Source organism: Trematomus bernacchii, unplaced genomic scaffold, assembly GCF_902827165.1.
Source record: "Trematomus bernacchii unplaced genomic scaffold, fTreBer1.1, whole genome shotgun sequence".
NCBI classification, from domain to species: Eukaryota; Metazoa; Chordata; class Actinopteri; order Perciformes; family Nototheniidae; genus Trematomus; species Trematomus bernacchii.
The window spans coordinates 4,150,529-4,174,586 of record NW_022987547.1 but is presented as its reverse complement, the minus strand read 5'-3'; the positions used below and the strand labels follow the sequence as shown (position 1 = coordinate 4,174,586).

At 38.9% G+C, this 24,058-nt stretch overlaps 1 protein-coding gene across 1 annotated transcript in view; it reads right to left on the bottom strand.

Annotated features, from left to right (window-relative positions):
- Positions 1-21,508, bottom strand: part of brinp1 (bone morphogenetic protein/retinoic acid inducible neural-specific 1) — a 130,249-nt gene extending 108,741 nt beyond the window's left edge. The window contains exons 1-2 of the mRNA XM_034123544.1: positions 21,431-21,508; positions 20,997-21,152 (exon numbers count right to left, since the gene is read on the bottom strand). The gene's annotated coding sequence lies outside the window, so the exon portion shown is untranslated. The remainder of the gene's footprint in view (positions 1-20,996; positions 21,153-21,430) is intronic.
- Positions 21,509-24,058: the final 2,550 nt, after the last annotated feature.

Genomic DNA, 24,058 nt, shown 5'->3' with positions numbered 1-24,058 from the left:
TATTTAGATTGACTCACTCAATAACACCCTACTCATTTGACTTGTGTTGGTAAGGGTCTGTAACATAGGCAGCAAAACAGCATCTATGGTGAGTGATGTCTGGATGACAGCTCAATCTCATAAACAACTGGGATGGGCTTGAAGTTATTGAGCACAGTGAGGGTAGGGCTTCGAGTAGCCAAATGACTTCATCACATGTGCCAAGCTTCCTCTTGCTCTAATGTAATTAGTGTGGATCTCCTCTGCCTGCAGTGGCCTTTTGTTGTTTGATAAATGTAATTAGATAAAACAAGCATCAGTAAGCTAAGGCCTCGGTAGTCTGAAAAATGTGACAAGAAAGTCATTGTCATTAACAAAGTGCCTGGGAATGTGCTCCGCTCACTTCTCATTGAAGTGAGGTCACACACACGCCCGCACACACGCCCGCACACACGCCCGCCCGCCCACACACACACTCTTGTGTTAGCATATCGTTAATGATACAATAAAAAAAAATGTAAATCCTCACTTAGTTGCTAAAATATTAGGACTGGCTACAACCTCCTAAATTTCACCGAAACAAATAATACTTGACATTTCATTCAGTTTTTTAAACATTACAATTTCATTTAAGAATTTGAAATATGTTTTGCTAATCTACTCTAATAAAGACAACAAAAACAACCTTGTAAATAACCTGATATGGCAAACAGTTTGGAAAAAAGTTGAGTTGTTTCTGGCAACATGATGAATTTAAATGCAATGTTCTAGTTTTTTCTCTCTAGCTATTCACCAAATCCCATTGAAAATATCAAGTATTTAGCCCTTACATGCATAACTGTGTACCGAGTCATCAACTTTGTAAGCCGAGGTTTGGTTTTGGGCATGTTTTTTCAAGCTTTGTCCTCAGGCCCACATTCACAGACTTTGCAAACCCCTGGACTAAAGCATTGTCGGTGGCAAAAAAGGAAAAGCAGACACAAAGACCCAGTTGCAGATGGATTTGGGCAAGTATTTTTATGCCATAATATATCAGGTCGAAATATCTTGTCTTTAGCTCTTAAATGCATAACTGTGTACTTAGTCATCAACTGTGTTAGTCGAGGTTTGGTTTTGGGCAGGGAGCGGACATCGTTTTTTAGAGCAAGGACACTATGAGAGTGAGGAAAGTGAATCAAAGCAGAAATGTTGCAGGCCTTAAAATCAAAGCAGTCAGTTGATAATTATCTGTTGTTGATTACTACGGACAAACCCTTTCATATAACAAAGTTACTGTTTTTTTTTACATAAAACAAGTTGATTACTGTAGCTTTGAAGTAAGATTGATTAAATATCAAACACAATTCATTTTGAGTCTCACCTTAAGCCAAAAAGAACATCAACAGCCATAATTTAACCAATCTTTCTCTGAATTGTTGGCCTATGCCATCTCAAAGTCCCTATGCAATCTTATCCAGGTCTTGCATACATTTCTATTTATACAAATGCTTCTGATTTTTGTTTTCTTTCTTTGTATCTAAGTTGACATTTCCCCAGTCTATGCCTTAAATATCCATTAGACTTTCTTAATGATTTCCCAGGTTTACCATTTGGATCAGATCAGCAAGGTAAAAAAAAAGAACATTTAATGAAACATTTCGAGCCCATTGGATATTTGGGCCTCTGCTCTGTCAGGGAGTGAAATCATGCAATCAGATGATGGTTAGATTAACCCACTGGGGCGCCTTTGGGCACCAATTGGACGTGGGTCAGTTTGCAGGAAATGATATGTGCTGTGAGTTGGTCCACATTAAAAAAACAAGTTGAAAATGTATATTTTGTACATATGGGTGTACTGTTTAGATATTACAGGGGTAAAGGAGGATTAGGAAAGCAGTATGATTGAACTGAAAACACTCACAAGAGGTATGAGGCTTGGATTAGGCAATTTATTACAGAATACATCAAGGGCCATTGGGTGGCAGAAAACTTGCAAGCAATCAATACGAAGATAATCTGACTAAAATTGATGTATTAGGAGAGGACAAAAACGATTTAAATGTGCTCTGGCTTAGCCTCCAACTGTGGCAGACCTTAAAGGAACAACAGAGGTTGCTAGCATGTCGTTGTATTGGTTGAGATTGGGATGAAGTCATTTGACATGGTGAAAGAAAGGTAAGCACGAGGATGTGGGACTGACTCAAGGGTAAATTACAGTTATTGAATATGAATCAGGCAATAAACAGTATTATAAGCACAAATATTGTGTGTTAGGTCAGTATATCACAATCATTTACAACATATGGATAGGGTTTGCACTTTGTAAAATGAATGCAAAAGCATGTGGGTAGCTAGTGTATCTTGGGTCTCTAAATTACTGCCAACGAGAGCCTGTTATTTCCCTCTGAATGACATTTCTCTTATGTGCATGTGCCAAAACCAGCGGTGATACGGTACATTCAAATGCTTTCTGAGGATTAATTTGACTGGGTGGATAAACCTGACTGTGCAGTTGCACGCATATAGCCAGCAGTGATGTTGGGGGGTAAACAGTGTGTGAGGGATGAACTCAAAATGATCTCCTAGTGAGATAGCACAATTATATCCCATCAGAAATAATGCCATGCCGGATTAGGCTGGTTAAGAGGTTTACTATTCAGTTTAACACAAGCAGCGATACATGATAAGCATTTGTGTGATCTCTGTCTTATTACCATTTATGTTCTATATATTTAAGATATTTATCAACAGTAACACTAAATGGCTAGAAATGTTATATTTGAGCGTCTTTGTGCGTCTCATCATGGCAAATGTTGTCCTGGAGACACATCACAATTGTGCAAGTTTGAGTCACAAAACCTTATGGGTGTGTTATGAGATCTGACCTCCACTTTATGTTTCATAGCTAATGGCTGTGGCTCAGGAGGTATATTGGTCATCCACTCATGGAAAGGTTGGTGGTTTGATCCCTGACCACTTCAGTCTACATGTCAAAATGTCCTTGGACTGTGTCTGATTCTGGGAATGTTTCTATGTGTTGATGAGAAGGTAGCCCCCTGTTTAGCAGCCCCTGCTTCCAGTTTATGAATGTGTGTGTGTGAATGTGTGTGTGTGAATGTGTGTGTGTGTGCTTACAGCTTTCACGACAAAAGCACTATACAAATGCAGTTTACGCCCATACGCCCCTGTCTAGATGTGTCTGGTGTGATAACATCTAATTACTTATCTGTATTCATAGTATGATTTGCAAAGAAAAAGAAAATAAATATGTTTATGAATTCAACAAAATGCAATTAGCAAACCTGTCAAAAAGAATATTCATTTTTTAACTCTCAAATTGTAGGTTGGTAAGCCCTTTAGTTAAGCCCTTTAAGAAACTTAAGTAGCACACACTGTAGTTGTACGTGATTGACGGGGATCTAAGATATGTGTTTGATGCTTTGTCTCAAATAATGAAGCCAACACGTCTGGTAAAACATTAGAACTATCCTTCAGAGAAATCTAAAATGTGTGACCATGTATTAGTTGAGATTTATTAAGTCTGTACATTTGTTCTTCAAAGCCAAATTGGATCCTTACTTGAAGTAAACACCTTTTTTCCCCCCTGTGAGGTTCCTCGGGCACTGCATACAATTTATACCACTAACAAGCATAAATTACACTGGGGACTAAAACCATTTGGCTATCCGTGAATTTGTGCTTTTGCAGTTTTGAAAAGAGAAAATTGCAGAGGCATTTCCATTCTGCAAGGTAACACTCAAGGATGCCAACACCGTCAACATCAAAAGATTGAGACTGTGAATGTTGAATAGGCACATATGAGACACATCATTTCAATTCTCCACAAATAATGTGCGTAACATGAGTGATGGATAATTCTCCATCTTCTGGAAGTCTTTCATAAGAAGACGCTCAGTCAGACCTGGCATTTAACCAATCCAGGGCATTGAGGATGATAGAGGAAGAGGCAGTGGGACAAAATAGATAATAACTAGAAAGATCTAGGCCTAAAATATATGGAAAGCTTTGAATTTACAGAATTGTATATGTTTCCATATTTGTAGAGAAAGAGACTTGATCACAAATTTAAATTAAACAAATTTAAAAAAATGGTATTTAACAAAGATTATGGTACCTCTGACTACATATGTTTGTGACGGTTAACTTCTTTGTTATATATTTTCAGTAAAATCACATCACTAAACAAATAATTATTCATATGTCATTGCTCTCTTATCCAATTTTCCTATCACACGGGTGTTTTATCTTTATTCCACATCTTTCACACTGTGTATCTAAATCCCTCAAAGCCTTTGTGCTACCTGCTTAGCGGGAAGGCAAACACCCCCTCCTTTCCATACTGTTTCACAAACTTTGCAAGTACTGCCTTTGTCGTCTTACGTGTGCAGAATTGGAACTACGAGATAAGGCTGGGGACATGAAATACTCGGCTCCAGCCTTGGCAAACATTTCATCCAAGTATTTCCCAGTTTCCCAAGCAATTTCTGAACATTGTACAATTTGACTTTCTGTGTGTAAGACTCTTGGCCAATCAAAAAATGAATTTTAAAAGAAAATTGCAATGACAATAAACATTCAAGGTTTAAGGGAATGGGATTTTGTTCATCATTGTGTTTGAGTATGCATGATGAGTTTAAGGACAGCTCGATGAACTGCTATTCTTTTCATGAGACAAAATCAGTAAATGCTCACAGTTCATTAGTTGTGTACAGAAACAAGAAAATAAAAATAAATAACATTCCATCTCAGCACCTTTCCACAACAAATATAGACTGAAACTGGCCTGAGAAAACAGAAGCAATGATCTGATAAAGATATTTCTTGTACGCACTGTTAGCTTAAGTAGAAGAGCAGGCAGTGACATTAAAAGCGGACTCGGCGAGGCCAGAAAACATCTTGAAAATGGTTTACGATGTGCAGAAGTTCCCCCGGTACAGCATCAACACCCAGCAAAGACTGTACTTGAACTGTTTCTTTCTACACTGCAGTAGAGCTAAAAATGCCAGAGAATGACTGTGAGTGATCTCTCCAAGCTGTCAAGATTTCACACGAGGAGCCTTAGAAAACTCCTGCGTATTTAATGGGCCAACACTATCTCCAACCAACAACTACTCACTCTGTCTGATCAAGAAAGCATCATCATAAGAAGACTGCGAAGACGGATTTGACACATCATGTTCGAAGAGAACAGTAACGACATTACAAGAACTGGCCTCCACTGAGTACAAGAAGGAAGGTGTAAGTGAGGGAGACAAAAGGAAACCTGGCGGTGAACTGTGGAAGGAGAACTGAAAGCCCTGCAGCAGACAGGTCGGAGATCCTTTGTTGCTGGCCTACATGCCTGTGGGTTTTAAAGGTCTCCTATTATGCTATTTTTAGGCATATATTATGGGTCTCAGATATATAAAAATTAGGGCTGTCAGTCGATTAAAATATTTAATCGCATGATTGTCCATAGTTAATCGCGATTAATCGCAAATTAATCGCACATTTTTTATCTGTTCTAAATGTACCTTAGAGGGATATTTTTCAAGTTTTTAATACTCTTATCAACATATGAGTGGACAACTATGCTTTATATGTTTGTTTATTATCATTTGAACAATGACAAATATTATCATGAATATTAAACACAACAACCTCTGAACATTACAAATATTCGCCTCAATTCAACCTGGAACCTCTCTCATACAATAATACAATACAAAGTGTGTGTGTGTGTGTGTGTGTGTGTGTGTGTGTGTGTGTGTGTGTGTGTGTGTGTGTGTGTGTGTGTGTGTGTGTGTGTGTGTGTGTGTGTGTGTGTGTGTGTGTGTGTGTGTGTGTGTGTGTGTGTGTGTGTGTGTGTGAATGTGGAGACACTGTGATTGATCGTTGGAGCTATGTGCAGCTCAAGGCATATATGCTCGAACTGGAGCTGCCTGGACGCTGCAATCATGTTGCGCGCACTATCCGTGGTGAGTGTGCTGACTTTTCGTACAATGTCCCACTGTCTGGCTACCTGCATAAAGTCAAGTGCTCGGCGCAGTTGTCGGCGAAATGTCGCTCCTCTGTTTTCATTGAAACAGCTCCTTATATCCGTTAGCGCAGCTAGCTAGCACCAGATGCTAACAACAACAACAACACGTAAGGTGTGCCTCGCTCGCTCCACACATACACACACCCTCCCGGTCCTCCCGATGGCCAGTCCGGGCCTGCCGGTGAGCGTGGAAGTGTGGTCTGCCACAAGCGGGCGGCAGGAGCGGGGCTGTCAGCATCAGCTTGTAGATGGTATTTTAAACTCGATGCGCTCTGAAACTACGGGGCGGCCGAGGACAAAAAATACTCATGCGTTAATCGCGTTAAAATAATTAGTGGTGTTAATTTTTTTTACTTGACAGCCCTAATAAAAATATATAAAAACATGTTTATGATGTGTTTTGCTCAAAATACCAAACAAATCATGCATGTTAGACATCCCTCATAGCCCTGTTAGAGAAGAGCTGATCTGGGTCCTTAGCTTGAAACAAAAAAAAAGAGGAAGGGGAGCTTGTGCCTGTTCAGAATTCTACCTGAGATGAAGCTAAAAGCTGCCGTGATTAAATGCCATATCATGTTCCAAACCACATCAAGGATTATTTCTTAAACAGTATGGAGCTCAAATGCTTATTCTCTTGCGCGTTTACCACAAGGTGAGTTCCTTTTTTTATTTACTGCTTTTTTACACATGCTCTCTCCAGTACAGGTTAGCTCTGAGTGTTAGCGATGCTTGCTAATGTAAACAAAGACCATATTACGTCCAAAACAGTGATAGCAACGTTTCTGATAGTGCCGTGGGTCCACATTTCCGATATTACGTCAAATCGGACGCAAATCTGGATCAGCTCCGTTGTATCCCCGTTTTTAGAGATTTGGATACGGAGGAAAAGAGAGAGGGTTTTGTTTTTTGACACTTTGCGAGTTCCCTGACACACCAGGGACACATATTTATGTATAAAAGACATAAAATAGTGCATTTTGCATGATAGGTCCCCTTTAAAGGGCAACTATGTGGTAAGTAAGCAAGTACGGAAATATAAAGACCCGACACTTTGTAATAAAAAGATTCACAAAACACATCATGGGGCAGCAAAAACATGTTCTTAAACTGAGTCTCATCAGTTGGGTTTGTGAGCTGTATTGCCCTGAGGCAGAGTTTGTCTTAATGCTTGTTTCAACCATCAATTCCAAAATAATAAGCCGGCTGCATATGAATGAAAAGTACATTGTCTGAAAAAGTTAAAATCGTATCTATCCTAGTACCTGGGTGTGTGCTGACACTTTCTTCCGGATAACTGTGATTTACCTTGCACCAGCTGAGACCTAGGAGAGAAGCACTGCTGTTCAGAATATCTTCAGTTTTTTAAAATCTAACTTCTAACTTTGAGTTATTGCCTCTTTTCTTCTGAGTTCCCCTGATGGATTGACTGAATTTGGCAAGGGTTGAATGCTTGATTTGCTACCTCCTTTACAACATATAGTTGCCAGTGTCCTAAATTTGGAATTCCTGTAATTAAGTGCAATTAAAGTATCTTTGCATGTTGCACTGAAACCAAGAACACCATTATTTAACCATAATAGAAAAACTGACTCTGAATGCACAATTTATCTTTTGTACATTTCCAATAACCAAGAAATGAATAATGAATGTTTAGTGGCCACTTTATTTTCAGTTAGACTTGGTTTAAAAGGATCTCAAGTTAAATTCAGCTCTGTATTGTGAAGCAAACCGGCAGTATATTTACATCATAACACAACACATACATATTTAACATTCTTAAACAGACTGTAATTAATTCCTTTGGACCAATCATCTTGTTCACTGTCACAACATTTGCAGTTTTATCAGCCAGCTACATCTCATGTTATAAATTGGTTAGGCTTGGAAAGTATTAGTTAATAATGTATTCGGGTACTGTACGGTATTTAAAAATCTTGAAGGTATGATTTTCAATACCCTCAAAAATACAGACCCACCTCCGGAACTTGCCAGATAATTATTTATTTTTTTAGATTATAAATAAAATAATTATTTATAATCTAAAAAGATTAATTATTTATTATTTATTTGCCCGGTATCTATATTCATTCTACAGTGGCGGTGAATATTTTTTTACATGATCATTAATATCCTCTGCCCTGGTATTTCAATAGGTGCGCGGCCTAGCCACTCGACACACACACGACACCCGTCATGTTATCGGGTTCTCCATTAAGAATCTTATCTCCCATCTGATCCTTTATCTATGGGCATTCAGTATTTAAACCAAGTGAGACTTGTCTAAGGCTTCTACAATGCTCTGCCAGCAGCACAGTTCTATTTTTTTATTGCTGTTGTTTTAGTTTTACATAAATACAGAGTGTACACAGGTGGAAAGTGAGGAAGGTTGGAAATAAATACAAACTGCCAAACGGTCCTTTTGATTGGTAAAACCCAAAAAAACTGTAAAATGCCATTTTTTGTAACTGGATTATGTGATAGGATTAAATTATTAAAACGGAGGAAAGCTTGATTCACAAATTTGACCACTGAAAAAGTACGTTGTGTCCAAAAACACATTAGGGTTAATTTCCTGGAACTTTCATCCTCACCCTCCCACACAACTTCTTGCCAGGTGGCAGAATAGTTCTCCATGGACAGCTTTTGAGTCATTTTACTCATTCTCTGCATGCACTATAACAAAGTGTCTGAGCAGCAGTAATGTGCTGTGCTAAATACATCATTTACAATGGCATTATTAATTATGCACATTTCATGCTACAGTACATTTATGTGCAATCAAACTTCCCTAATCACTAACCTATATGCGGTTAATCTTTAGCTGAAGTTAGCACTTGTGTTGCAATAAAGACACTAACTTTACACTGTAGAGTACACTGTATCTAATGGCAAACTTTTCTGCTGTCTCAGACTCTCTACATGGTACCCTCAAATCATCTGCTGCTGTCTGCGAGTGCACACTGGACCAGTTGCCCCCCCCTTGACTTTAGTGGCAGTAACAATCGATTTATATGATCCATTCTGCTCACATGCCTCGCTGCGGAACCATGCAGTCTTCATCATCCAGAAGAGAAGGTTCCGGGTTTGTGCATGACAGATGAAAACCAGGGACCTCCGATAAAATTGCTGCAGCACTGCTCCATTACCACCTCACTGTTTGAAATAAGAAAATTGCAGAAGTGATTTATGAGACAACATAATTAGTGCTGCATTACTTAATTATATAAGATGCATCTCTATATGAATCTTATCATTTTCATTTGCAAACCCTCCTGTTAAATGTAGATTACCTCCATGTCTGGCAGCATGAATCCATTAACACCTTACTTTAAATGGCCGAAAGCCCATCTATTTGTCAACTGTTCTCTACAGGAAGATCTTTTGCTGTTTATTCAGCCGTTTCGATGTGCAGCGAAGCATCATACATGGTACTCGACATACTGTTAAAAAAAATGATGGAGAATTGTGATACATTAATTTCAGGCCTGCTGATCATAATGCAAAACTAGATGGAGCATACAGCGACATGATTTGTTATTGTTAAACATGGTGTCATTTCTGTGTACCTATGAATTTGAGTTGAAAATGCTAAAGTGTTTAATGCTACTGTATGATCAATGTAAACGTAGAGTGAATTTTAGGGTTAGGGTTATGGGCACTTGCAAAAAGCTCTTATCACCAGTGATTTCTCTATCTATCCCTAGATTGTCACTGTGTGTGGTTCGGAGTGTCTGAAGGTAATATTAATGTGTCTGCTTGCCTGCTGGCGGATCATTTCCTTCTGGAACACAACAAGAGCTTCCACAATAGGCTTCAAATGCAGAACAGGAGTTGCACCGTTGCATCTGGCATGCAAACACTGGACCATGTGCTCCACGCTCAAGCCATCTCCACAGCGGAGGACAGGCTGCGGATCATTATGGACGACCAGCGTGAATCCCTGGCATCCATCTGCGGTTTCCAGGACTGCGGCGGTAGAATTGGGGTTTGACAAGACCACACTGAGGCTGTGCTGTTCAGGGAGAATAGGTCAGTGCTACTGAGGCTTCTCTTCATAGAAATAATGTTTTCATGGTTGACAACTTTCCCAAGGACTTGTCTACTGTAGCTCAGCCACCATTTCCTTTATAAAACAGTTCAATCACAGGAAGAGTAAAGAAAGAAATACACTTTATATAAATAAGGTAACTTTATTGGCGTATAATTCATTTTTTATATATCAACAATACACCCACTACCTATTTGAAGGAGAAAAATCGAGAAAATGATGAAGCTATGTTTAGGCATAGGATACATTAAAGGTGGGGTAGGAAAGTTTGAGAAACCGGCTCGAGATACACTTTTTGTTATATTCCATGGAATACTCTTAACATCCCGATAGCAATGAATATCTTAAGTGCTTTGACAAAAACCCATAAAAAAATGTCATCTGTGGAAGCCGTAATACTGTAAAAAGCACGACCAATCATTTTAGCCGGCCCGGCTAAAATAACTGGATGGCCTACCTGCCTGTCAGCCTTCCATCTGTGCATACACTTATCTCGTGCCCTCATTGGTCATGTGCGCGTTCGTGTGTGTTGGAGGAGGGGCTCTGTAAGGAAGTGGCAGATTTTTTCCGGCTGTGTATTTTCAAATTCTAGCGCACTCGAGCTGGTTTCTCCAAAATTACCTACCCCACCTTTAAATGAAGATAATAATGAATCAAATAAAGCTTACCGTTTAGTTGATACATTTACAGGAAATGTCAATGAAATTTGATATTGGGTGTCTTTTGGATCCATGAGTTTTTTGTCGTATTTCCACAGTTCACCTGGCAATCGCAGCGATAAAGGAACGAAAAAATGGACACTGTAAAAATGTTTCAGAGCAATCCATTCATTATATCACAAAACCCACTATGCAGTGTTTTGGTTTCTGATAAGTCGTCAAATCACCAACAACACAGCCCCACTATTTTTTTAAATGCTCTTGAAAATGCATTTTCTCAGTCAGCTTATGTGATAGGGTGATACAATACTTTATAAACACAATGTTTGCTGCTAGTAACAAGACCTTTGGGTATTTCACATGCCAGATGTATTTCTCTTTGTCCTTCTCACTTGTTTGAAGTAGGTGGTGCTACATTGTTAAAGCATTATGTCACACACTAATCTACACCAATAGGAATCCAGCTAAATCTGAACCAAAATGTGATGACATTCATGAGCCGTGACAAACAAATAAGCTACGACTAAACATGCACTGATGACGCATGTTTCAGCTATTGTTGGAGTGGTGAATAATGTTAAAGGCTGTCTTTTCCTCACAAATGTACACTTTAATACACTAGTTGAATTTGTTGTCCGAAATATTTAATCTTATTGAAAAACAGGCCTTTACATTTTGAAGTTTTCCATCTTAATACAGCTAAGAGGTTTTGTGACATTACAGCCATATCAAAGTACTTCCATCTTCCATCTCTAAAGAGAGAACCTAAAGAGGTCCTTGTCCAGAAATAAAGATGGGAGGTTTTGGAGTGGTTGAAGAAAACAAGCAGCATTTTTGTTTTTGCAGTGAGGACAATTTCCCTGAGAAAAAGACACACTTATAAATCCTACCTTTGGGGGGTTTTTATATGCGTGTGCATGTTTTTACAAATCAATTGTGTTACATTTTAGCACCACTGAATGCACTTGTTTGGCTGAACCAGTACTAAAACACAGCTAACCTTAACATCTGTTTTATTACAGCCTCTCATTGTTCTTCCTCTCACATACAAATTATTTCTCTAGGACGAATGAAGGGTCGATTGCCTGATGTTCAAAAACAGTGAAGCCTTTTACCTCAGCAAATTAGTACATTTAAAACCCTTACGGACATTGTATCACCCTAATATTGAGAGACCTCTGTGGCATAAACATAAAAAGGCAACTACCATTTGTTTCACATATGATTTTCTTAAAATGAAAAGAACTAAGGCATAAAGATAAGCAGTAGTATGTGAATTTCAATGCCCAAAATAAATCTGCAGTATTAATTTGTTGAACGGCTCTGTTGTTGTGCAGTTTTTTGTTGTATTTGGAACTTGAAAAAAATGAATCAATAAAAGAGGAAAGAAAATTCAAATAGTCTGGATGTTAGACAATGCGAGCAAATCCGTCCTGCAGACTCAGCTCGAGGGATCCTTTGCAACAGAGAAGCAGATATCATTGTGACTTTGGAGGTTTAATAAGAATATGAACGCTTGGGGAGGGGTCTCTTTGTTTTTCTTGCATGTGCACATGTGGGTGGATGCCTGACAGTGAGGATATGTGTAAGGATGTCTGTTTCCGAATTTGACAGCCGTGTGTACGTGTAAACATTTGGTTGCTGGCAGCAGGAAAGAATGCATGTTGACAATTGTGAAAGCTCTCCGGTGAGGTAATCTTTTCAACACTCAGTTTAACTTGGATGGTTTTGAGCCTGACGCAGTAATGCATTTTCAAGAGAAGCATCTGTCATAAGCGGTATATCTCACAGCGAATGCGGCCCATTGAGCAACATCTCTGCGCCACAGCTTGATCCATGGTCACTCCTCACCCTCCCCCCCCCCCCCCCTGCTCCCGGTCCATTTCCTCCTCAGCTCCTATCCCCACCTGCCCCTCCAATCATGGCTGATCCTGGTTGATGGTGACTTCACCAAGGCCAGCATCGAATACATTACTCTTAGGGTCAGAGCCAAGGGATTTTTGCTTGGTCAGATATTGTTTTCAAGTAATACAGCACATATCTTGCAGCACAATAGCTTCTTCAAGAGAAAACCTTGCAGTATATGGAAGATATGGAACTTTTTTAAGGTAATGCTAGTCATCGAGTGACATTATGTCATCTCTTTGAGAAATGTAATTAAAACGCTTTGTTAGAATAAAATGGCTGCTGTATGTTAAATACATATACCATATGCTTGGATTTAAGACCATATTCCTACCCTGCATAATTGTCAGGTATAACCTTTAGATAATACTGAATGACCTTTATCAAACTGGCAAGCCTTACTCTCTGGGTAATCCAACCCATCAACATTAAAATCATTTACCAGGTGGGGGGCTGATAAAGCTTACCTAGCTTTGATGATACCACAAGGGCAGCAGCAATTTGCTGATACTAATCAGAAAATGATTTTGCATTAGCAATCATGCCTTAGTATTTTAAATTGCCCACGGGGATGCAGAGGGAAAATATGATTATATGCCATGTACTGCATTTCATTCTGTTTTTAATTGAGGGAAAACTGGCATTTAATTAACAATTGACCAAAAGGAAATGAGTTTTATTGATTTGTTTGCTAAGGGACAACTTTCCTCTTTGCATGTGCAGCTCACTAGTTCAGGCCTTGGAGGAAGCAGACAGAGGCCAAGTTGTTTATCAGCAAATATTGTAGCAAACACTTCAAATTCTATAGTGAATGTTCAATATGAGAACACGTGCCTGCGGGGGAGTGAATAAATGTCTTCATAATAGTTTTAAAAAAAAATCTATAAATCCTGACATCTTCTAGAAAGAAATGTGTATAACAAATTCAAGTCCTGCTCTTATTGACCATGTTTAAAAATGTAATGTTGAAAATCAGAGAGGACTGAAGGCTATACACGTTTTTCATATTTCAGCATTTAATTAAATGTCTCCTTGGATGAAAATAAAGACATTTCCAAACGGCAAAAACATAAAATATATGAGTTAACATATCTATAATCTGATAGAGATGCATAAACATCACATGCTCATAACAACATGTAGTATTTTGTTTCTAAATTGTGCTCTTGTTGTTCATCATTGTCCGGCAGTGGCTCAGTCAGTAGGGGCTTGGGCTGTGAGCGGTAGGGTCGCCGGTTCAAGTCCCCGACCAGACCTAAAATATGGAGTGTGGACTGCTACTTGGAGAGGTCCCAGTTCACCTCCTGCCCTACCGTGGTGCCCTTGAGCAAGGCACCGGACACCCCTCTTCCCCCCTCACTCCCATTGCTCCCCGGGCGCTGTACAATAGCTGCCCACTGCTCCTAGTACTAGACTCCTGGTACTAGGATGGGTTAAATGCAGAGAACACATTTCACTGTGTGTGCTGTGTGCTCTGCATGTGTGACCATTAAAAGAGGGTTTCATCCCTCCCAATTATATTCTATTAGCAGTGGCAAATATAGAAAGCACATAGTCAGCATAAGCCCTGAGGACCCGAGGTTATACAGGTCCCATCATTTTTGCTATATTGTGACATTTTAGACCGGTTCCATGTTTACTGCAGTCAAAGAGGCCATGAAACCCTAATTCATTATGATTAGACATTTTCTTTTTTTGACCAGGAACTACATTTGTGCATTTTAAGTGCATTACTGAGAGGAAACCTAGCAACAGGGAGAGTGAGACACAGCTAATGTTCAAGTGAATAACACAGTGAAAAGGCTATTTGAAACAGGCTTCTCTTTCATTAGAAATATAACAAGTGGTGATGGGAATGGGCACAATTACCTGGTTTGAAATTGAAAAAGTAAAGTTACATTGTGTGTGGGCTAGACTGCTGACAGTAATGACCTACACACAGTATATCTGTATTATGATTGTTCTCATTAAAAGACGTGGTTTGTCTCATTTTGCCATATTTCGTAAGAAACCTGTAATTGTAGTTTGTATATAAGATGTTGTTTTTACATATAAAATGTATTTTATGTGTTATAAATGTTCGGTACATTTTTGCAAATTAAAGAATTTCAAAAAAGATGAGCACAAAGTGTGGAGCCTTTTAGCGGCTGCAGTCGTGTGAAGCCAGAGGGCAAAGTTGTAACATAGAAGAAATGCATAAAACAATTCTAACATGCACTTTAACTTTTCCAGATAGAAGGGGTGCAACAGTGGAGAAAACCACTTTATTGCTTTCCCATGCTGGGTGGACATTTTGGACAGATCAACAAACAGATTTTTGATTGCTGCATTTCAACAAAACCATGCACACACAGGCTCACGCACACACAGGCACGCACACACTATTTCTGACGCACACACACACACACACTACGCCTCAGAACTACGTGTTTGAGGGCTGCTGGGTGGGTGGCAGGGATGCTTCATTCCAGATCTCCTCACTAGCAGAACTGTGTGGGTGGAGGAGCATGTCTGGAGTATGAAAAGAGTGCCAAGGTTGTAGCTCATAACACTGGGTAAACACATGGCAGCGACACACAAGCGCTCATGCACCTACACACACACACTTATGGAGACACAAACTACCCCTCGATATAAAAACACACACACAATTGCACAGGCACACACACACACACATCCTGCCATCTTCTTGTTTGTGTGTTGGCAAGAAGCCTGACTTTAGCAAATGGACAAGAGCATTTCCACCAACACCATCCGGCCCTAGGCCTGATCATTACAGTCCAAATTAACTTAACATCCCGTGGCCCCGAACCGCCTGTTTATCCAGGCTTTAATTTCCTTTACCCTATCTCTGCTCTGTCCAAAGTGCTGTGAGCTACACTGCAGTAAAGGTCTTGAACTAAAATAGAGTTGAAGTGATAATAAACCTCTTAGTGCTTTTCTCTCACTGACTACCTTCATGACATGTACATGTTGTCTGTAGTGAAGGATAAGAAAAAAAACGCCCGAAGGAGAGAGAGAATAAATACAGCAAATTAAAAGCAAGTAAAAATGACTGATCTGTCGTTTGTCTCGTGATGGGTCTTGAGCCTGTGTTGACTACTGATTAGACTGACAGAGACATTCTGACTCACTGAACTGGCTTCAAAGCAGCCAGTGTGCGCAAAGTGTTTGTGTGTGTATGCATGTGCAGGCGTGTGAGCTCTGGTGCTTGTCTTTTTATGTACGAGTGTGTGTGTGTTTGTATAACTGAGCGGTCCAGTCATTCATCATGGTTTCATTTCTCAGCTTCATGAATAATGTCAGTGTGTATGCATCTATTTGATGTTCCCCACTATAGGACTGCAGTGCGGCTTCGGAGATCTCCATTCATTGTAAATCTAAATTAATCAATTTAACTGAATCATTTCACTGCACCAAATGCCATGTTCGTTCTGTTATACTGCGCATCCAGCTAATATGGAAATAATAAAGCATGTGTTTGATCGCTAAAGAAGGACGACTGTTGCCCAATATTTGAATCATTTTTACTTAGACTCATAAAAGGGTAACGGGGCAGCAAAACTACTAACAATTTGCATTTTGAGTAGAAATTTGAATGAAGAATAGTACTTTTCAGAGCACTGGAATAACAGTTGTGTGTCAATGGTAATTGAAAAATATCTGTTTCTTACTGGATGGAAATAATGCTCAAAATGATATGTACAAAAACATCTATCATAATAGAAATATATATCTGTATGGCCTAGATATGGCTCAAGCTAATACATGAGGGGATAAATAAAAAGTGCCTTGTTTCCTGGCTCAATCTTTAGACCTGCCAGGGCAATTCGAGAACAAAGCTGATACTCGAGCAGAAACAATACCTTGATTAGTCAATCGATAGAAATGTAATTGGCGACTATTTTCATTATAAGTATATAATGAAAGTCATTTTTTTTAGCTAAATGCTTATCAGCCAGCTTCTCCAATGTGAGAATTTGCCGCATCTCTTTGTCTCATATGACAGTTTACCGAATCTTTTTGGCTTTGTTGCCGAGCAATTTACTGCCCATCGATCAATCAATTGATCCAGTAATTGTTACAGAGCTTATGAAAACCACATCTCCAACTTACTTTAAAAGGTCATAGGATGATTTTAAACTTGGTACAAATGTGGCAATTGTATTTCACCAGCCCAGGCTCTGCACCCATTCAAAACACAGCTTGTCAAATGTCAGCACTACTCAAGATAACTCTCTTTTACTCTGTCAAACGCTAGTGTCTGTCACAAATGACACTGGAGAAAGATTGAAAGCATTTCAAAGAAGCAAAGTTTCCATACGTCCTTAGCAAAGAACAATACCTTAACTTTGAAAACAGCTCAAAGTGAACATCATTCACTCAAAAGACTGAAAAACAAGACAACCAATGTCGCCATGATATCAGGATAAAGGAACGACAGACGGATAACAGCCTTCAGCTGTCTTCAAATCCTGGTTTTTCCTTTCATCCTTTGGTTCGAAACCAAAGAAAAAGGACACAAAAGATGGATGGAATTCAAGAATGCCAGACAGATGGACAGTAGAGTTGCAGGGCTAGCTCATAGCGCTCGTAATTAAGTTTGCGTGATTGCACAGATAATGATTCAGTCTGCCTTCAAGTCAAGACACTCCATGACACACAGCGGAAAACACTTTGTCATTTGCCTGCCGTACTGCAAATGTCATTCTGAAAAAAAATGCTTTAGTGGTGTCTGCAACCTATGAATAAAGACTTGACGGTGGGCTGCTTTGCCAGGCTGGTTGTTGATATAGTCCCCACGGTTACCTCTGCGACTTTTAAAAGAAATATCCATTCACAATGCTCTGAAAGTTTATACTTTGCCTGTAACTCAGGGTTTGTATTAGACTACATAGACCAATATAAAAAACAGCCTGCTAAAACTTATGGAGAGCAGTCAAGGATGGTAAAAGCTGCTTTATAGAGACTTGCCTTACAAGATGGCAAAACAGTGCACTACTGTTCAGGCTATGACTTAAATGCCCACATCTTAAAACACATAGGAGTAAGTGGTTTAGTATTTTTGGAGCTTTTAAACAGAAAACCACAAGAAAAGAATTTGGATGTGTTCACTGCAGTTAAATAAGTTAACAGTGCATTAAACATCGCAGTGCACAGAGAAACGGCACGCAGGGACTTAGTTTACTACACGTTGGGTGCTTTCTGATTCCACTGCAGATGCCAAGGCAGGTGTTAGCTGTCAAGGCGAGAGATGAATGCACAGTAAATCTCTGTCAGGATTTGCAGTTTAATAAGCTGACAGGATGTCACAGATGAAGAATCTGAACTCATGAAAATAGTTTACAACATCGATGATGTGAAAGAAGAACTGTGTGTGGCTGAGAGTAAAGTGGTGCGGTCATTAGCCGATGGCTGCATTAAACCCAGAGGCTGCCGATCCATCAAGCCAAAATCTCTGCTATGATAGTGAATGCAATCTTCAAATCTGAATATGATCTTGTTTTAACAGTGACATTTTTGTGAAAAGGATGATGGAGTGAGTTTCCTTTATGATGGAAAATGACCTTAGCCAACAATCTCAGTGTACACCACTATGCACTTCAAGCAGCACCAACTGCACTCACCCTCTTTTTTGTGATGGAGGTATCGGCTGAAATACGCAATAACTCATTCTCAACTCATAAAAGCATTTGGCCTGGAGGACTGCATCCCATGTTGCTCCAAAACACAGGACCCCTCTTATTCAGCTTGTGTTCAAAAAGGCACTCAAACACAAGTTTAAAGATGAATGGATATTTTGATGAAAGTAGATTCGATGCCCAGCAACAGAGCCTTCAGCTGCACTGATGCACAACACAGGAAGTCCAAAGTAATACAGGTTTCTTGGGTCTATGATTACCTATTTTAATATTACTTATTTTTTCTGACAGCTTTGCATAAGCTGTTTGTTGCAAGCGCACCTGTTGTGGAGACGTGAAAATGCAAATGAAGGTTGTACAGTTTGTTCAATCTTCAACAACGGTTTCCTGAGTCATGTTTCACATATTTCATTCTTCATTTCTTAAACGAGGAAAGCAGCTGAACATTTTCTGTGAATAACAAGTGAAATTAAATGGTATATATTGCTATTAATACAATATAGACTCTCCATTCTTCACTGTATTAGCATCCTGTGACTTGTGCAGTGTTTGAACTGAATGTATGCAGTGAACTGTTGGTGTTCTTTCATTACTGTGTTCTAACAAGCACTGCCTCTGACATCAGTGACAATGGCCATACATCCTCTCACTCTGTAAAGACAGAGGAAGACATAAGAGACTCCCCGGAGGACACATTTGTTGCCTAGGCTTCAGACTGAGCATGTATCATGGATAAAAAATGACTGGTATTCCTCAGTCTTTCATCTTGACATTCATGCAAGAGGTTCTCTGTGTGTTTGCAATATTCTAAAAAGGTAGACAGATACTCTGCAGGAGCCTGAAGAATGTCTTCCTCTTGTTTGCCTGTTGCTTTTCTTATTCAAGATATTTCTGTTAATAACCATGGAACCTCAGCTCTATCAACAACCTTAATCAAGACAAAAACAGTCTAATCAGTGTGCGCATCATTTAAGAGTGATTTAGCACCTACGGATTTTATTAAACAGGTTCAGGAAAAACTCAGAGTAGAAAACAAGTATAAAAAGCAAAAATAAAAACAAGGCATCTGCTATATGCTGTATTTTCTATGTTAGTGTCTCATTACAAAGCAAATTCAGAGGAAAACCAATATTGAGGCGATGTCCGACTTAAAAAAAATAAAAAAACATTTTGATTTGATGCAGTTATACAAAAGTATGCACATTTTTCATTTACTTTTTCCTCATTATGTATACAAAAATCTGAATAACATCCACATTTTTCATAGAGAGTATGCATACTGTTTGCTATTAAGAATTAATGTGATGCACATTTATTGTTATTTATGTCCCTCTTTTTGTCCAACAAAAACATTCTCCAAATATAAATAGTTTTGCTAAAATCTATGAATGCAAGTAGGTAGTTTTGTCCTATTGGAGGATTACACGTTTCTACAAAACCAAGCAAACCTAGTTTTGATGCATCAACAACAGCCTGTTGGTAAGAAGAGCTTCATGTGTCAATATATGAGGCTCTTGTGCATATTTTACAGAGAGGCAAAGCTCAATTCAAATCTTTCACTTGCAGGTTAATGATGATAGCCTATGGATGTACACACAGCCTTTATTTAGCACTGTTCGTGAACGAAAACAGTGGGTATTTGGCTATAACATGAGAGAGCGCTGACATTGGGTTATCCTAATGATGCAGTGCCTGAGGCATACTGACAGGTCGGCTGTAGGGGGGCAGGCCAGAACTCCAGGCTGCTGATGCTTACTGCTGACAGATATTGACTTCTTCTGAAACAAGGCCTTGCGTGGCTGTGTTGGTGATTACCATGTACTGCTTGTTGACATGTGGACTGTGTCAGGCTTATTCAGAGGATTGAGGCCCCACACCATGACAACTAGTCGTACAGACTTAATATCTCTAGGTTAGAAATGGATTTCTTGTTCTCATTTCCTTTAAAGCTAACAGTGCGCACTCTCTCACACATCCTCTTCTCCTTCATTCTTAACTCCCTCTTAGCTTCCCCTTTAGCTCCTTTACTTGCTCTGGCTTTTCTTTCATTATCCAATTAGTCAAAAGTGTCTCGGTTTGAATAATTCAAACAGTTTTCCCTGTCTTTTTGTTCCTTTTAAGTTCTACCGCATAATTAAGACATTAACCCAAAATGGAGTAAGCCCTGTCTTCTAAAAGCTATGTACACATACAAGTAATTTGCTTTGGCTTTTTTAATTGAACATAACATGTGGCTTTGTCACAAAAAAATATTACTGGACTAGGTGAACAGAAAAGAGGTGAACAGACATGATGTAAAATAAATGTTTTAAACATTAAGAGGACACTTTTTTACTCCTGCCAAAACAAACACATACATACTAAATAAGCCTTGGCCAGGAGGCCATTCATAGCCAAGCTGCCTGAGGTTTGACAGTTAAAGACAAAGCGCATTTGTTAATAGCAAATCAAATCCGTACTAGAAGTATGAACTTCATTGCTGAATTCAGGTTTTCATCCAACCAACAGAACTAGTTGCAACTGTTTAATGAACTGTATATCCCAGGAATGCATCAAATAACACAAACAACAACAACAACAAAGTGACATTTCCATTTCCACAAAGCAGTTCAGTTTGCTCAATTTACCCCCTGGTCAGTTTTAAAGTAAAACAACTATTACTCCACCTAGGAATTGCACAATGTAAGTCTCAATTCATATTCCTGCATTTAACTATGTATTGTTGCAGCTAGGTTTGGTCTTACCTGCACATCTGTCAGCAGTTGTCATTGGTAGCAAGGTCCATCCGATCTGACGGCGCAAGAGTGTCCAATATTCCAGTGAAATGTTGAAATGATGCCATAAGGGTGGGCCCAGGTGTAACAGGACCGTCGTATACAGCCTCAGAATCATCATCAGGCCTGTGGACATATCCTGAGTATCAGCACAGGTAGGTGAATGTCTGGTTGAATTAATAAAGGTGTATAACATTGCTGATTGAAATGTGTTGTATTGTAAAGAGGGACACAACGTGATATTAGTCTACGTTGATCCTGGTTGAATTTCTCTGTGGAAACGACTCTAGCTAGCTAACCTCTAGAAACTTTAGCATCACAAATTACAATGTGTTTTAAGTCACAATCCAGTGAAGTAAGATCGTTCAAACATCATACAAATACTTAATGTTGGACCAACTTACTCTTTTCAGTTATTTCGGTCGTTCCAATGTCCACGAGCATAGAGACGCATAAATCCACTTGGAAATCATGTGACGCACCTTATTACTTAAAATACTGCCTCGCAATCATCTTTTTGGACGTTTATTAAAGGAATGATATTTATTTCTAAATGATTATAATCTGTAGATCCGTGGTTAAAGGATCTACGGACCAAAAACGCCAACAGACAAGAACAAAATCTAAAAAAATAGGCTTAAAAACCTAGGCATGGGCAGATTACTTCCTGTTTACATCCCTCAAAGCTTGATGGGTAATAAACTACCAAAACTCAAAAAGCCCCAAATGGAAGAGAAAAATAATGAAGAAAATACAGATTGCTTTCGTTTGTTTGTTAAAACATTTCCCTATAATGTTTATAATTGTTTATATTTTTTGAAATATTGCAAGGTGATAGAAAATCACCAAAAATGGGTTTACTCCTAGAATAGATGAATACAAATGCCCCTGGAACAGGAATTTGAAAGAAGAAATGTGCTGTATGTTGAATACCTTCAGGTATGTTACTGCTTAAATGCCAGATAATGGCCTTTTTGAGTAGCCTTAATGCATCCTGAAAAATACAATAATGCTCTATATAGCATGATAAAGTGGATATGACAAAAGGTCTGCAGTTAAATGAACCCAACAATGTATTTTTATGAATGGATTTGGCCAATCCAGTGACCCGGTAACTACTGTAGCCTATAGATAACAAGTGCAATTTACCAGAAGACACAGCAGCAACTTCTTTTACTAACTTTTCTTAATAAGATTTCTTCCACAAATAGCATGCAGTGCAATATGCTGAAAGAGTTGGATTGAAGGCATATGGGCCCTCCTGCTATGGGACTACTCTTTATTTAATTCCAATAGTGAAGTGAGAGCTTGTGATAATGACTTCTTCCATATATAGAGTAGCTTTGGGGCTTCTCGACATTGATGCTTCCTTGATACTGACACTTTTGTAAAATAAATGGCTCCCAGTGCTTCCAAAGTGACTGCTTTAATGTGTTATACCGTATTTTCTCTCATTTTCATTGAAGGGATCATACAGTATGTTGGGTGGGCTGCAACGGTAATGTTTATTATCCATTTATTTTTAAATTGTTCTTTATTATTAATCCATGTCTATACAATTAACAATTGGAGCCTCTTATCAAGAACAGTAATAGTATATGATTTAATGCAGAGCTAATGGTATAGCAGTATATTTATGTGTACTGTATCTGAACTGGTAATCTCCTAACTGGCATTCAATTCATATTATTAGAGAGAAATGTGTATCTGTCGATTGCTGGCACAATATCACCCAATCGACAATCTATTAAAAAAAGTATGGTTAAGATTGTCGGCCATTTCACCTGTACGATTTTCCACTTAATTCACAGCATAATTAGGCCTGCTCACAAATAAAGAGATAACAATATACAAATATGCTGACGTAACTGGCTCAGATCTTATGCCTGCAAAATGTATCCAGTGATAACAGGCAAGAGAAATTAATGAGACTGTTATGCAAAAGGGAGAAGAAAGATGTATTTTTCTCAGACATATACACAAAGGGTATTAAAGACGCTAAGATAAGGGGTCAGATACTGAAGCCAAATATCACATCCAGGAAAGCTGTCTAAGGAATCATTTTGTGATCTGAGCCCCATTTCAAGTTGTGGCTAAATTACACTTAAGGACCAATACTGGGGCTGTGAACCATGAAAGAAAGGTGCCTTCTATGGCAGTCACCATGAAAAACTCTAGGCTCTGGGGAATAGGGAGCCTTCAGTGGGAAAGTGTTGTAAATGAGTTCCTTTCTACAAACAAAACAAGATCGATAACTGCAAGTAACTTTGTTAATAATACTGGGTGTCCTCATAACATTTATTATTTCGAAAACATTGATTCTTTGCCACCATGGTCTACAGCAAGTACAAGCTTTATAACATAAAAGGTGCAGAACATATAGCCAGAATAACTGACAGAGATGATATAATGGTAAATACGTCATATTAGGTTCAGTTATCAACACCTAAAAAGAACAGTGAGAGGCTCAATTCAGGATACAAAGAACATATAGAGTGCAGTATTGATGGTAAAGGTCAGCTGAGCCAGAGATTCAATTACTCTGCTGAAAACCTGTGAAGTGGAACCAATGTACAGCACAGTATGTGACTGCATTGCTCACTGTAGAGCTGCATGATCTGACTTGAGAAAAGCAAAAGCGTTCAATATACACAAAACACACAACCTCACAAGGTTTTATTTCCAGTTCCCACTACACAGAGACTTTTGTCGAGCATCTCAGCTCACCTCAGGGATTACAATGGTAGGCAGTCAAAGTAAACAAGATCCCAAACAGACAGACAGGAAGGAAGAAAGAAAGGAAGGAAGGAAGGAAGGAAGGAAGGAAGGACGGACGTTGGTAGGTAGCTAGATAAAATAACACGTATTCCTGTTGCCAGTTACGCTGTCATAACATTGATTAATGTTGGCATTTTTATGTGCCACAGAAAGCAGCTAGAACAAATGATAAAAGTCCTATATAAATCTATGTGAAAAAAGTCTGTCTGAGACTTCAATTTGATATCTGCAACTCAACACAAAACAAAGAAATG